The sequence below is a fragment of the Solanum lycopersicum genome, chromosome 1 (genome assembly GCF_036512215.1).
Source record: "Solanum lycopersicum chromosome 1, SLM_r2.1".
In the NCBI taxonomy this organism is placed as follows: domain Eukaryota; kingdom Viridiplantae; phylum Streptophyta; class Magnoliopsida; order Solanales; family Solanaceae; genus Solanum; species Solanum lycopersicum.
In genome coordinates, this window is record NC_090800.1 from 17,757,069 (window position 1) to 17,771,101 (window position 14,033).

The following is a 14,033-nucleotide window of genomic DNA, read 5'->3' on the forward strand; positions in this document are numbered from 1 at the left end:
GGTTAAAACTTAGCCAAATTGAAATTAGTTGGCAAATTCGGTTAAATTCTATATAAGATAAATTTATAGAAATTAACTAATGAGCTTGTTAATCTTGACAAAGTGAAATAATTAATTAAATTATAAAATAAACAATTTAATTGCATACTAGTTAACTCGAAATTATAAGTATAGCTTAGACTAAAGTAAATTAAAAAAACACTTAACTAAAAATAAAATATTTTTGGGATTGTTTTCGAATATTTATAACATTACATAAATATATCTATCATTTAAAAATTATATAAATAACAAAAAAAATATTTAAAATGACTTGAAAAATACTTAAATTTAACAAACTCATTATTCCAGATAGCTTAAAAATTATGAAGCTCGAAAGTTAATTTCTATCATGGAGGGTCAAAATTGGGTGTCAACATTCAATGATAGCCACTTTTCATGGATTGCAGCAGCAACCACATCAAAGCAAGCTTGAGGAATTATGTAGAAGGACTTTCAAGGTTATTCAAAGGTCATTGTTGTGAGATTTCAATCACTTCAGCAAGACTTTAAAATCTTGATGATGAAAATGGAGAATTAATTGCTTATTTCTTGTCCATAGCAGTGGCAATTGTCATCAAAATTCGATCTTCTGGCAAGAAAATTATTGATCAAAAGATAATGGAAAAGATACTTTGAAGCTTGACTTCCTAATTTGATCATGTAGTTGCTTCTATAAAAGAGTCTAAGCATCTATCAAAATTTTCCTTTGATAATTTGATGGGATCTCTTCAAGGCCATGAGGTGAGATTCAATCGGTCTATTGAAAATAATTAAGATATAGCATTATAGGTGAAGGAAGCAACAACTAAATATTGTGAGAACAATGGTTCAACTAGAAAAGGTCAAGGAAGAGGAGGATTCCGTAGTGGTCGATGTCGTGGCTATGGAATTGTCTGAGGAAGGAATGATGGGCATTGGCCATCCATGAGAAAAGTAACACAAAGAATTGCATTCAATGTCATCATTATCAGTGCTACAGGCATATAAAGGCTAAATGTTGGTATAAATATTAGAAAATAGACTTTGTAGCGACAAAAAAATGAGGAAAAGAATTATCTCTTTATAGCTTGCATTGATACAGATCACAAGCGAATTAATGTATGGTTTGTAGATAGTGGTTGTTCAAATAATATGACACGCACCAAATCTTTGTTCCAGGTACTAGATGAGAAGTAAAAGAAATATATGCAACTTGTCAATGCAAAATAAATGCAGGTTGAAGGAACACTGTTGGTATTGACTCTAGCCACGACATAGTAAAAATGTTGGACATTGTTCATTTCATACCCAATTTAGGATACAATTTCTTTAGTGTTGGACAACCAATGTCCAATGGGAAATATCTTTAGTTTGATGACGATGCTTGTGTCATTATAAATAATAATTCAGGCAAAAAGATTTGCATCACTATGATGTCAAACAAAATGTTTCTGCTCGATGTTTTCAACATGGAAAGTTTATGCTTGATGCAAGTGCAAATGATGAGTCGACGTCGTGGCATTTGAGGTATGGTCACATCAATATAAAGATACCGAAATTTCTTGTTGACAAAGGTATGGTTCTTGGACTACCAAAAATTTATTCTATTGAATTGTGTGAAGGGTGCATTTATGGAAAACAAAGTTGGAAGTCTTTTCTTGTAGCAAAAGCATGGAGGTCTTCAAATTGTCTTGAATTTATATTTGTTTATTTATGTGGACCTATGCATACTACATCTTTTAGTGGGTGTTGTTATTTTCTCCTATTTACAGATGATTGTAGTCGCATGAGATGGGTCTATCTGTTAGAAACCAAATCAGAAACATTTCAAAATTCAAGTACTTCAAAATCTAGATTAAGAAGCAAATTGGTCTGTGCATAAAAATATTTCGCACAGAAAGAGGCCGTAATTATTGGTCTGTGCATAAAAGTATTTCGCAAAGATAGAGGCCGTGAATTCTTGTCCAAGGAGTAATATTTTTTATGAGGAAATACATTCATGGGGATCTAACAACACCTTATACTCCGGAGCAAAACGGTGTTTCTGAGCAAAAAAAAATAGCAAAGTGGTGTAGATGGAAAGAATCATGTTACAAGCGAAGGGACTTCCAAAACAATTTAAGGTTGAAGCTTTAGCGACATCAGTCCATTTATTGAATTTGTCTCCAATAAAGTTTGTTATGTATCAAACTATGTTTGAATGTTGGAAAGGTAGAAAACCATTTGTAAGTTATTTAAGAATTTTCTGTTGTATTGCTTATGCTTTTGTAAATTACCAATTTCGTCATCAGTTGGATGAAAAATCTGAAAATTGTGTTTTTATTGGTTACTGAAAACAATCTAAAGAATATAGAATATATAACCCTCTTAGTAGAAAGATTTTAATTAGAAGGGATGTAATATTTGATGAAATGGCAAGTTGGAATTGGAGTGGAAGCAACAATAAGATGCAAGAACAGATTCCTATGCCTACTGGAATCACTTTTGATGGAATTCAGCAGCCAACTCCTACAGCTACAGCAGCTGAATATAGTACCACTTCTCCAAATTTATTTCTTCAACTTCAGGGAGTAGAAACTCTTAATCTACTACTCTTGAAAAGTCTTTAGAAGAGGCAATTCCATTAAAAATATCAACAATGCTTAAAAAGTTGAACGCCGAGTACGCTAATGACATGTATACAATATGTCAATTCTCTTTTGCAATGTCAGATCCTACACATTATGGAGAAGCGGCTAAAATGGAAGAGTAGCAGAGAGCGATATTAGATGAGATGAAATCTATCGAAAAGAATGGGACCTTGCAGAAGCATAAAGCTCGTGTTTTGGCAATAGGATATGCACACTGATATAGTATTGATTTTGAAGAAACAATTTATCCGGTTTCTCGATATGAAATTGCTAGACTTGTTCTAGTGTTGGTTAAAAAGTCACAATAACTAGTTTATCAATTTGATGTCCAGTCGGCATTTTTCACTGGAAACCTACAAGAAGAGGTCTAGATAGAACAACTAGAAGGTTTTTATAAAGAATGGTGATGAAATAAAGGTCTATAAACTGAAAAAAAGGCATTGTTGGTATGAAGGTAGCCACTCGCGCGTGATATAGCAAAATCGATTGGTATTTTCACATAAAGAGATATATGAGAAGTGATTATGAACCCATGTTGTATGTAATGAAGAAAGGTATTGCTTTCATCGTTGTTTGCCTTTATTTTGATGATATCATTTATTCTAGCTCTTCTATTTCTTTTGTGGATGAATTTAAGTCTCAAAATGATTTTGAGATGTAAGAATGGGGTTATTAAATTATTTTTTTTGCCTTGAAGTCAATCAAGCCAAAGATTCAATATTTCTTTCACAAATGAAATATGCCAAAATCTTCTTCCCTTATTTCCAGAAGTATTTAGTAATCAATATAATTTTTATTATTTGTTGCTTTATTTTGCTTTGTATCTTAAATTTAGATTGTCTTTTTTTTTCTTATGGAAATTTTGTTTTCCTAATAACTTTTATTTTTGAGCCGTGGGTCATTAGAAACAATCTTACTTCAAAAAATGAAAAGAAAGGTTCGTGTATATTTTATTACCCTCTCCAAACTCTATTGCGGAATTACACAGTACCTATTACTGTTGTTGTTGAACTTATTAATTGGAGGAACATGAATATCTATGATTTATGTATTGATGACGCGGAGTTGTTTTTGTCGTTTTCCTTGTAAAGATTTTCTAAAAGAACATTATCTAAAAAATGCTACTTTTTCTAGATAAACCTTGGGTTTTTAAAAAGTGTAGAAAATATATTTCTAATGTAACAAAAATGTTCTTTATATTTCAACATATTTCATAAAATAAGTGATTGAAAGATATGTTCTAAATATTTCATTGAATTTTTTTCTTAAAAGCTAAATTATTTACATGAAGCAACTACTTCTTTGATCCCTTTAACATATCATGAGGAGCTTGCACTAAAAATTTGATCAAAGTTATTTATTACGTTATTTTATATCAAACATAGATTGTAACTCATTTTCTTCATTAATAGATTAGTTGCATGTTTAGGCTAATTTTGTACAGTTCTCACTGAATGTAAATTCATTCTTAAAATAGATTAAGGAGATTCCACAATTCTTTTTTAAATTATAAATTAATAAGCTTTAGTTTCAAACATGATCAAGTAAATAGATACGTCCTCATATGATAAATATAATCACACGGTACACATTTTTGGGCTTTATTTTGGCTTGGCAACAGAAAGAAATTCATTAGGTTGAATAGCTCAAAACAGATTTTTCATTGAAATTACCTCAACATTTTTATTCTTAATAATGATTTATATGGTAAAGCATGAACTTTAAGATGAATTTTTGAAATTGTGATAATAAATTGGGAGAAAGGGAATGTCCAAAGAGAAGAAATATATAAAGTTGTTACAAGAAAATATTTAAAGGTACAAAGGAGTTAGACAAAGAAGATGGGGAAAATGGGCAGCAAAAAACCTAGACAAAAAAAACAAAACTAGACTTTGGTTTGGCACTTCTGACACTCCTGAAGAAGTTGCTTTGGTTTATGGTAAGGTAGCCATTGAATTAAGAGGCACTATAATTTTCTTAGAGTGAACAGTTTTATTTGAGTTTTCTTCTAAAAATTTCTAATCATATATGAAGTGTATGCATGTTTAGTCTGATGCACCTTTTTTTTTTCCTTTTCATGAAGAAATGTCCTTCAAGGAAGAGCTTCAGGTAAAAGATGGATCCCTAAAACCCTCAGCAATTGACGTAGTCGAAAAATCCAGCAATCAAGTGAGAAAAATTTCTCAAGTCTTTACGCATCTTGTACGTATTCATGTGCCGGACCATGACACAACAAATTTGCCTAGTGACGAGGAGGATAAGGATGAAGAAGAGAAGTCCGAGGGACATGAAAGGACGCGTGTAACGGAAATCGTCATCGAGAATGGAAGGACCAAGGTCAATTAAAAGAAGAAGTACAAAGAGAAGAAAGATTCAAATTTGATGCAAGAAGATGTGAATCAGTACAAGAGGGTTAGACGTTGAAAATGAGGCAAGTGGGCAGAAGAGGTTCGACATAAAAGAAAGAGAACTTGGCTTTGGGTGGGAACTTTTGACTCTGCTTAAGAAGCTGCTTTGGCTTATCACACTTTCAAGAAGACTTATTTAAGTCATCCGTCAAAAGTTTAGTCATCTATGTTATTTCTGTTTGAGAAAAGTCTCATCCATGTCATTATTTGTAAATTGAAATGACATAGATGATCCAAACTATTAACGGATGACATAGATGAACCTTTTCTCAATGTTCGATGACATATTTTATTCTTTGTTCTTAAAAAGAATAATTCAATCAATGACATGGCTGAATCATAATTGACCATAATAATTTGTTTTGCATGACCAAAACTTTTTTAAGTTAACAAATATAGACATAAGCCTCTTCTCAATCGAAAATGACATAGATGAGCAAAATTTTTAACGGATAACATAGATGAGTTTTTTTTAAAAAAATTCAATGATACATTTATGTCTATTTAATGAATTTGTTGATTTCTTTTTTAGTCCTCATGTATGATAATAAAAGTATAAGAATGACAAGTGACAAAAAATAGAAGTATAAAAGTATAATTATTTTCATTTTAATTTCTTACCATTTCTATATAGCTTGATTAATAAATTTTAAATTATATAAATGACCATCAAATGCAAAAAATTTAATGAAAAGACAAAAGATCAGAACTACTGATTTGTTTAAAAGCTTTTGATTTTATTTTCAAGGTTTGCTCAAATTTGAGTTTTTTTAACTTTTCTAGACCACAAGTTACATTTTGGAGTTAACTATGTGTGACATATGAATTTCTGTGGCGGAGATATAATTTTCACTTTTACACATAAGAGATCTAAAAATGACATTTTAAAAATTCAAATTGTAAGTAGACAAAGATATCTCATTTCCTTGTTTCTCCGTCTGTTTCTACCAACACATTTAAATACATACATATGTGTAGATTCAACTACTTCAGGTTTGATTTTTTTTTGAAGATTTATCTATTGAACTATAAGAAATTCATTGATGAATTTATGATATCCTTATCACGTGAAAAGTTTTCTATTTGGAACTCTAGAGAAACAAGTCAACAAAAGAAAAATCTAGGATTTTAAGTGATTTTTAGTGAAATGGTTTTCTACTTATTTATAAGGATATATACTTTAAGTCGTGAGTGTACAAATTTGAAAACTCATATCTCTCACCGTATTAAAATTTGAATAGAAGAAAATGACCATTTTAAATTTTTTCTATTTAAACATGAAGATTTCTTATGTGTAAGGACAAAAATTTCTTGTAAAGCCATAAAATTATCAATCAACAATACCAGCAGCTAAATCAATCCATAATCGCATAATCACACTCCAAAAATTGGAGGTTTAGATAGATATCATTAAAAGATAGAAGTTGTTACCAAATTGTGTTTCCATCAAGTGGGTAAAATTTATTTCATCTTTAGAAAGGTCTAATTTGATGATATTCAACACCCATTTAAAATTTCTCAAAAATGGCAATCTACAAATCTTTACAGCTAAGAAATATATTGTTTCTAAACTCTTTTCTAAACTTCCAAGCTTATAAATTCTTATTCTAGATTTAAACCTAGATAGAAAGATAGATCAACCGATACTAAACTAAATACTTAAAAATGTATTGATGGTTGCCAAAAGTATGTTGTAAAAGATGATTCGGTGCAATATATTGGGATCGACGATCCACTCGGATATCAACCCTTTGGTCAATTTCATTGCCTTTTTTCTTTGTCCTACAGTATCTTCAAATCTATAACTTTGGGCGACTGAATTGTTGAACCGTTCAGCGACTTTCCCACTACTCTTTTCTATTGCCGACTTGATTTTATCCTTGACGGCTTTACACACTAGAACTTTAGGCGAGATCATGTCCATTCGAAGACTTACCCAATGATATTGGCGATCATCAGGCCTTCTTTTCTTCATTTTTTCGGTTGCCTTATTCGTTTGTGCTCATTAATATTCATGCTTTGTTTCTCAATCCCAGTATATGAAATTCAAGGATTTACATTGATACAAAATATGTCTTTCAGGACACTAAATATATTAAAATAAATCCCTTATGAGTCGAAATTGTAGACTCATCAGTTAGTGCCTAACTTGCATGGATGGTTGCTCTGGGTGTTGAAAGGATAGGCACAAAATTAGATATTGCCCAGTTCTTAAGGGTAAGGAAAGGGGGGATAGTAAAGTTGTCTCTAGTTTCCAGATGAGAGTGCTCTTAAGAAGAATATGTTTTATGATCTCAAATCTAGAGAAGATCACGAGTAATCTCCTCATGTTGCCTCCGGTATTTTTTTTATGCTTTTTTCATTTATGGATTTCTTGTCTTTTCTGACTTGCTATGTTGGGCCTTGAAGTTGTTTTTAGCATGAATGATGTATAGAAGTGATTATATAGGCTTACTCCCAAGGGGAATATAATGTTCCTAAAAAGTAAGATTATTGTGTGTTTATCTATTGCCATGATTCCCTTATGTGCATGTTCATGAAAAAATCTTAGGTCTTAATAGAAAAGAATTTATGTACATTGTTTTGACTCATGTTGTGGTGCATTTGAATGGAATTGCATATAAAGTTCATGAGATGAACTAATTAACAAACCTTAGTTAGGAGCTGAAAGATTCCTCCTTTAATAAAGGCTTTTTGAGAGTAAATTGCATTTAGGACCACAGATTGTGTGCCGATCATGTTTTAGTTAGGAGAATGTAGTTCCTCCTTGAAATGAGTAATTGTAGAAGTTCACACATTTTGAGTTGCTAGAAATAGTTCCTAGTCCCTTATGTTGCATTAAATATGTTTATCTTGGACATAAAATTTTGTTCCTTGATTGTGTGCATTTAGATGTATTGCATGCATGATGGGCTGCAAGTTTAGAGAGGTGACCTCAATAAGTGTTTAGAATCATCATACGAGGATGAATGATCTCAAGGGGGATATATTGTTATGCCACAAAAATTGGCGAACTAAACCAGAAAGTTCTAGAGCCTTGTTCTAGAGTTTTAGAGTTTTGTATGATTGTTAAAATCGTAAAAATGATTCCCCTACTTAGAGTAAGGGTTTTAGGGTTAGGGATTCAAGGTATGACAACCAAGGACTACCCAAGGGGTCCTTGAGAGGACCCTTAGAACAGCCCCAAAAGCTGTAAGAAATCAGCCACTTTTGACTAGTATATGGACCCACGCCCCATGGGTTGGGGTCATAGGCCATGTCCTGCACTTTTTTGTTATTTTTAGCCTCAGTTCACCACCCAAGAGGGTTCAGCACGATCCACATACCCATCTACGGTCCATGGATGGTATTATTTGAGTGGGGTCAAATTTAGAGTTTAGTTTTTAAGTTGAGAGCTTAGGGGTTAATTGACAATTAGTTAGGGGTTAAGGAAGGTCGGTTAGTTTTTTTATTAAACCTCCTATATCTATATCTATCTTCTATAGTACCTTAAAAGCATGAACTCCCAAAACATGAATGTTAAATTATTATAATACCCCCAATAAAAAATCGATTTATTTTATCAATTAATTTAATAATAATAAAAGTAAATACCTTTTCACATTAAAGGCTTGTGTTTTTTTCAAAAGGTTGCGACTCTTTTGATGGGTTGTGACTTTTTGATGAGTTGTGACTTTTTCGTAGCATTGTGATTTTTTCATAGACTTGTACCTTTTCGACAGGATTGTTCCTTTTCTGATTAGTTGTGACTTTCCCGATGAGCAACGAATTTTCGAAAGGTTATAAATTTTTTGATAAGACAGAGTTAGCACCTATTCATGCTACTATTTGTTACCTATAAATAGAGTGGTTCCTCTCACTTTTAAACTACGAATTTCTAAAAAAGTTTTCTATTATTCTTCTTCTTAAAAAATCTCAAGAGTTATTAGGAACAATTGATAAAGTTATAAATTCAAAGAAATCCGATGTACCATATAAGAAAAAGTTTGTGAACCAATTGTAGCAAATCATTCATCAATTCACACTCATATATTTGCTTACGATTTTGATGAGTTAATAGTGATAAAAAGTTGTGAAAAAGACTCTAATAATAAACAAATGTGAAAAAATCACATGATTTGGCAATATATTTCTTGTTTTGTTTTTTTCATTTGTTATTCTTTCACACTCAAACAAAGGAGCTTCTTTCTAATTTTATAAAAACAAAGGTCATTAACGTAGTCCATTGAACTATTAGTTTGGATGTTTTATCCACTATTTAAGAAATAAATTTTCTTTTTCACTAATAATATGATAATATAATCATGTTCATTATGTATTTTTCTTAAATATATATGTAAGTTAAAATGAACGGAGAAAGTAACGTGTTTTTGGGAAAATATTTCAATCAAATGGACCACTATAGTGATTGTAGCATGAACATATATTTTTCGTCTTCCTTCTTCATAGGCTATGTGTAGATGCTTTTTTCTCTTTTCTCTTTTTATTGATTATGCAATTTTTAAGTAGGGATAATGCATAAGTACCCCCTCAACTTATGCCCAAAATCTCAAAGACACACTTATACTATACTAAGGTCCTATTACCCCCTGGACTTATTTTATTAATAATTTTTTACCCCTTTCGACCTACTTGACACTATCTTGTGGGACCAACGCTGGTTGATTTTTTTCAAGCTAGTGTCACGTAGGCCAAAAAGGGGTAGAAAATTAGATATAAAATAAGCTCGAAGGGGGAGGGGGAGTAATAGGATCTAAGTATAGTATAAGTGTGTCTCTTGAATTCGGAAATAGGTTGAGGTGATATTTGTGCATTTTCCCTTTTAAGTATGAAATTTCTTGTTATTTTGTGCTCATTTTAATTTTAGAAAATGTTATGTCACAAGATATACTCCTTGATAGCTATATAAACATAGATAAGAAAATAAAATATTCTTAAATCAAATTAAGAATTCTATAAAGAACACTGTAGATTTTATTCAACATTTAATTTTAATTATTGAAAAAGGTAAACTTTTTGCATCATGATAAAATTTCTATAAGATACTAGATACTTTCATTAGACAACAACTATATGATATGTATGCGGCAGAAAAAATAAAAAGACTACATTTCTACAACAATGAGGTATAAAATTAATAAAATGAAATATTTTTCACCAAAGTTGATGTTCATACATTAAGATTAAATTATGGTACTAAAATGTATGTGTACAACAAAGTGTTGGTCAAGCTAAATATTTTACATAAATGTCATAACAAAAAGTACCTTTTTTAGTTACCTCTTTATGATACTCTTTGTCAAATATTAATTGAGAAATAATATTTTGTAAATAATAGATTACGCATAACGATAAAATATTTGAAATGTTTAGGGTAATCCTTATAAGTATCAGGCACATATTAAATTTCAAATGTGGATTTTCACAAAATAATTATACTTAAATGATGTCCATCATTTATGTTCATAACCTCAAGAAGAAAGTCTATTTATACTTTTTTTTTTAAAAAAATTGTTGATTAGATTTGTTTCCAAATTGAGTCAAGTAAAAGTACTATTACTAAAGAATGTCACTTTCTCACCATATTTAAATTCTGAATGTATTTTGAAATATTTAAATGATATCTGGTCAATATGATCTCAAAATTCAAGTAACTCTATGACATTATGCATTAATCATTTAAAACATTGGTTGTATGTTCCTTCAATTATAATTATTTACTTAAAATATCAATTTAGTACTACTAACTCTATTGTATAACATTGTATACTATATATGTGATATATACTTGCAACACACGTGCCTTGAAACTAGTATGACTAATAGACCCAAAAACTTAGTGAAGTAAATCATTCTTCCAAGAACACAAAACGAGCCGAAATTCTATCCAAATAATTCACTCTCTAGAAGTGAAAAAGAAGAGAACTAAGACGGGTAGATTTCCTCCATTGTTTCAATCTGTGGTAGGAATTTGAATTAAGGTATGTTATCTTATTCATGTTTGGTTCTTCCACCCATAGATCGCCAAAGTTATCCCCCAATTGCGATGTCAAAAAGCAATTCTAGCTAGGGTTTCTTCCTACATTGTGGGTAGTGTTAAACTTTGATTTCAATCAAGTTGATGATGCTTAATTATGATTCAGTTAATATCTAATTATGATATTATGATGAATTTGTGTTATTTCAATGGTAAACCCTAGTATATTTGATGAATTTTATATTTTGAGAGTTTATGCCAGGAAAGGTGAAATTGAAGAATTAGAATTGATTTTCTTAAATTAATGCCATGTGTAGTAATGGTTCAAGATTTGGGAACATATAGACATGAATTAAACTAGAATTTATTATGTATGATAGATCTTGACTTGTAAAGCATAGAATTTGAACCTTTTGCTGAAATATGACTATATTCACATGGTAATAAATAATGTGATTAGAATGCCTCAGAATTTAGGGTTAATTGATGATGTAGGCTTTAAAGTAAGGCTTGTAGTCAAGAATGTTAAATAAATAAGACTTTGAGGGTAAAGGTAAGATGATAGAAGTCTAATAGGTAAATTTGTGATGAAAGATCTATACTCACCTAACCTACCATATAATTTCTGAAAAGTATAAAGTTTTAGAGTCACTTGGACATGAATTTATTGTGAAGGACATCTTTTCATGAGACATGGATCATTTATGATTTGTCAAGGAAGTTAGTTGAAAATTTTGAACTATTCAATAATTATATTTAATTAATTGGCGGGTAATATAAACGTAACTAATTGAGTTTATAATAATGAGCAAAGTCTGAAACTTTATGTGCTAGGTCAAAATCAGATAATCACGTTGACATATAGAGTACATAAATAAAAATAATCAGATTATTGATGAAGCATATATACATGCCTGATTTAACGGACTTATTGTACTTTTTTTTGTTTGTTCTCTTTCCTGAAGCAATGGCTTTCAAAGATGAGCTTCACGAAAATGAGGTATCAAAAAATCCTAAAAAGTTGGCAGAGGAAAAAAAACAATCTAATTGGTGATTGTTCTTTGGTCTTGGCACGTGTTATATGTATTTACTTAACGGACAATGACACCACATACCCATCTAGTGATGATGACGAAAATCATCAAGGAGAGAAGTCCAAACGACAAAAAGGATTTGTAAAGAAATATCATAAAATGGAAAGACCAAGGTCACTTCAAAGATGGTATCCTCTACAAATAAAAAAGATACAAAACCACACAAAGAAAATGTAAAGAAGTACAGGGGAGTTAGACAACGAAAATGGGGAAGTTGTGTTGCAGAGATTCGAGATATAAGAATGAATAAACGACATTGGTTGAGAAGTGCTGCCACTACGGATGAAGCTGCTTTGGTTTATGACAAGGCATCCATTGAAATAAAAGGTCCAAACTCTTTGACAAACACTCTTAAGCCGACACCGAAGGAAAGTGACCCCATCCATGATTAAGGAAAACAAAAGGCATGCAACTCCATATATGTTCAAGTTTCCATAGGTTTATCTTCTCCAATCTCTTTTTGTGAAATTACACCATATATGTTCTTGTTTTTGTTGAACTAATCAATTGGAGGAAGATGAATAAGTATGATGTGTAGATTGATGATGTGGAGTTGTTTTTGTTGTTTTCTTTGTAATGATTTTCTAAAAAAAAACTTTATCTAAAAATGATACTTTTGCTAGATAAACAACCTTGGGTTATAAAAAAATATTTGGACAATATATTTCTAATGCAACAAAAATGTTCAATATAGTTTGACATGAATCGTAATATAAATAATTGAAAATTTCTGTTAAATAGTTCATTTGAAATTTTTTTGAAAAGCTAAATTATTTACATGAAGCTCTTACTTCTTTGCTCACTTAACATATCCTAAGGAGCTTGACATAGAAATTTCACTAGAGTTACTCATTGCGTTTTTTTCTTATATCAAACATAAATTGGAACTCATTTTCTTCATTAATTAGATTAGTTGCATTAGGTCAATTTTGTATACTTCTTACTAAATGTAAATTCATTCTTGAAATGGATAGGATGAGACTATTTTTCTTATCAATGTAATAATAATCATGCTTTAGTTTCAAACATGATCGAGTAAAAAGAGACGTCCTAATAAGACAAATATATAAAAAGTCACATAGTCTCTAAGAATTTGAACAAAATGTTATCAAACTTTTGAGTAGAAAGGGAAGCTATACTTCCACAGAGCCTATTACTAGCTTTAATAGAAGAAAGAGGAAACAATGATTCCAAGAGATATTTTTAAAAAATTAAGTTTTGAGAACTAATCTCAAACCACAGAATCAACATGTTTTTAAACATAAGAGTCAATATATTTTCGGGAGTGGTATTGAGACTTCATATGGGGGAGAGTTGAGATAACTCACAGCCCCCGTAAACCATGTTAGCCACCATGGGTAGAAGAGGGTCATACATTTTAGATGATTCTTTCTCACAGTTTACTAGTGAATCCATTAGGCAGTTCAGATCTTAACCTTTGGCCGAGTATATGATGTTGTTTGGTTGGGTATAGGATGTTGTGGCAGTGTGCGGTAGACCGCTATATCATCACTGTAGCTCTTAAGTGATTGTTGTCGGTTTAAGAACCCCCCTCAGGTAAATTGTACTTTTATGCACAACAGTATTGTATTTTCATAATACATCAGTATTGTATTTATATACATCTCAGACATTATTGTGTACTTGTTTATATATACACTCAGAGGTTTAAGCATGTTTCAGTCAGCATTTCTTTATATTTCATTTATTTTAACTGCGTATATTGAATAAGAGTTAGTAGATTATGAGTTGAACAAAGCCAAGTCAAGTATTCATTCTTACTCTCTTTTAAGCCTAAGTTTTGTTTAGCTTTCTGACTAGCATACTCGTACATTCAAATGTACTAATACCAGTAGGCCTTCATCATTTTGTGATGCAGATGCAGGTATCCAGGATCATCACG

The 14,033-nt window shown here is 31.0% G+C and overlaps 1 pseudogene; it reads left to right on the plus strand.

Moving 5' to 3' along the window:
* The first annotated feature begins 4,418 nt into the window (after nt 1-4,418).
* LOC104646057 (ethylene-responsive transcription factor ERF069-like) lies at nt 4,419-12,522 on the plus strand (annotated as a pseudogene).
* Nucleotides 12,523-14,033: the final 1,511 nt, after the last annotated feature.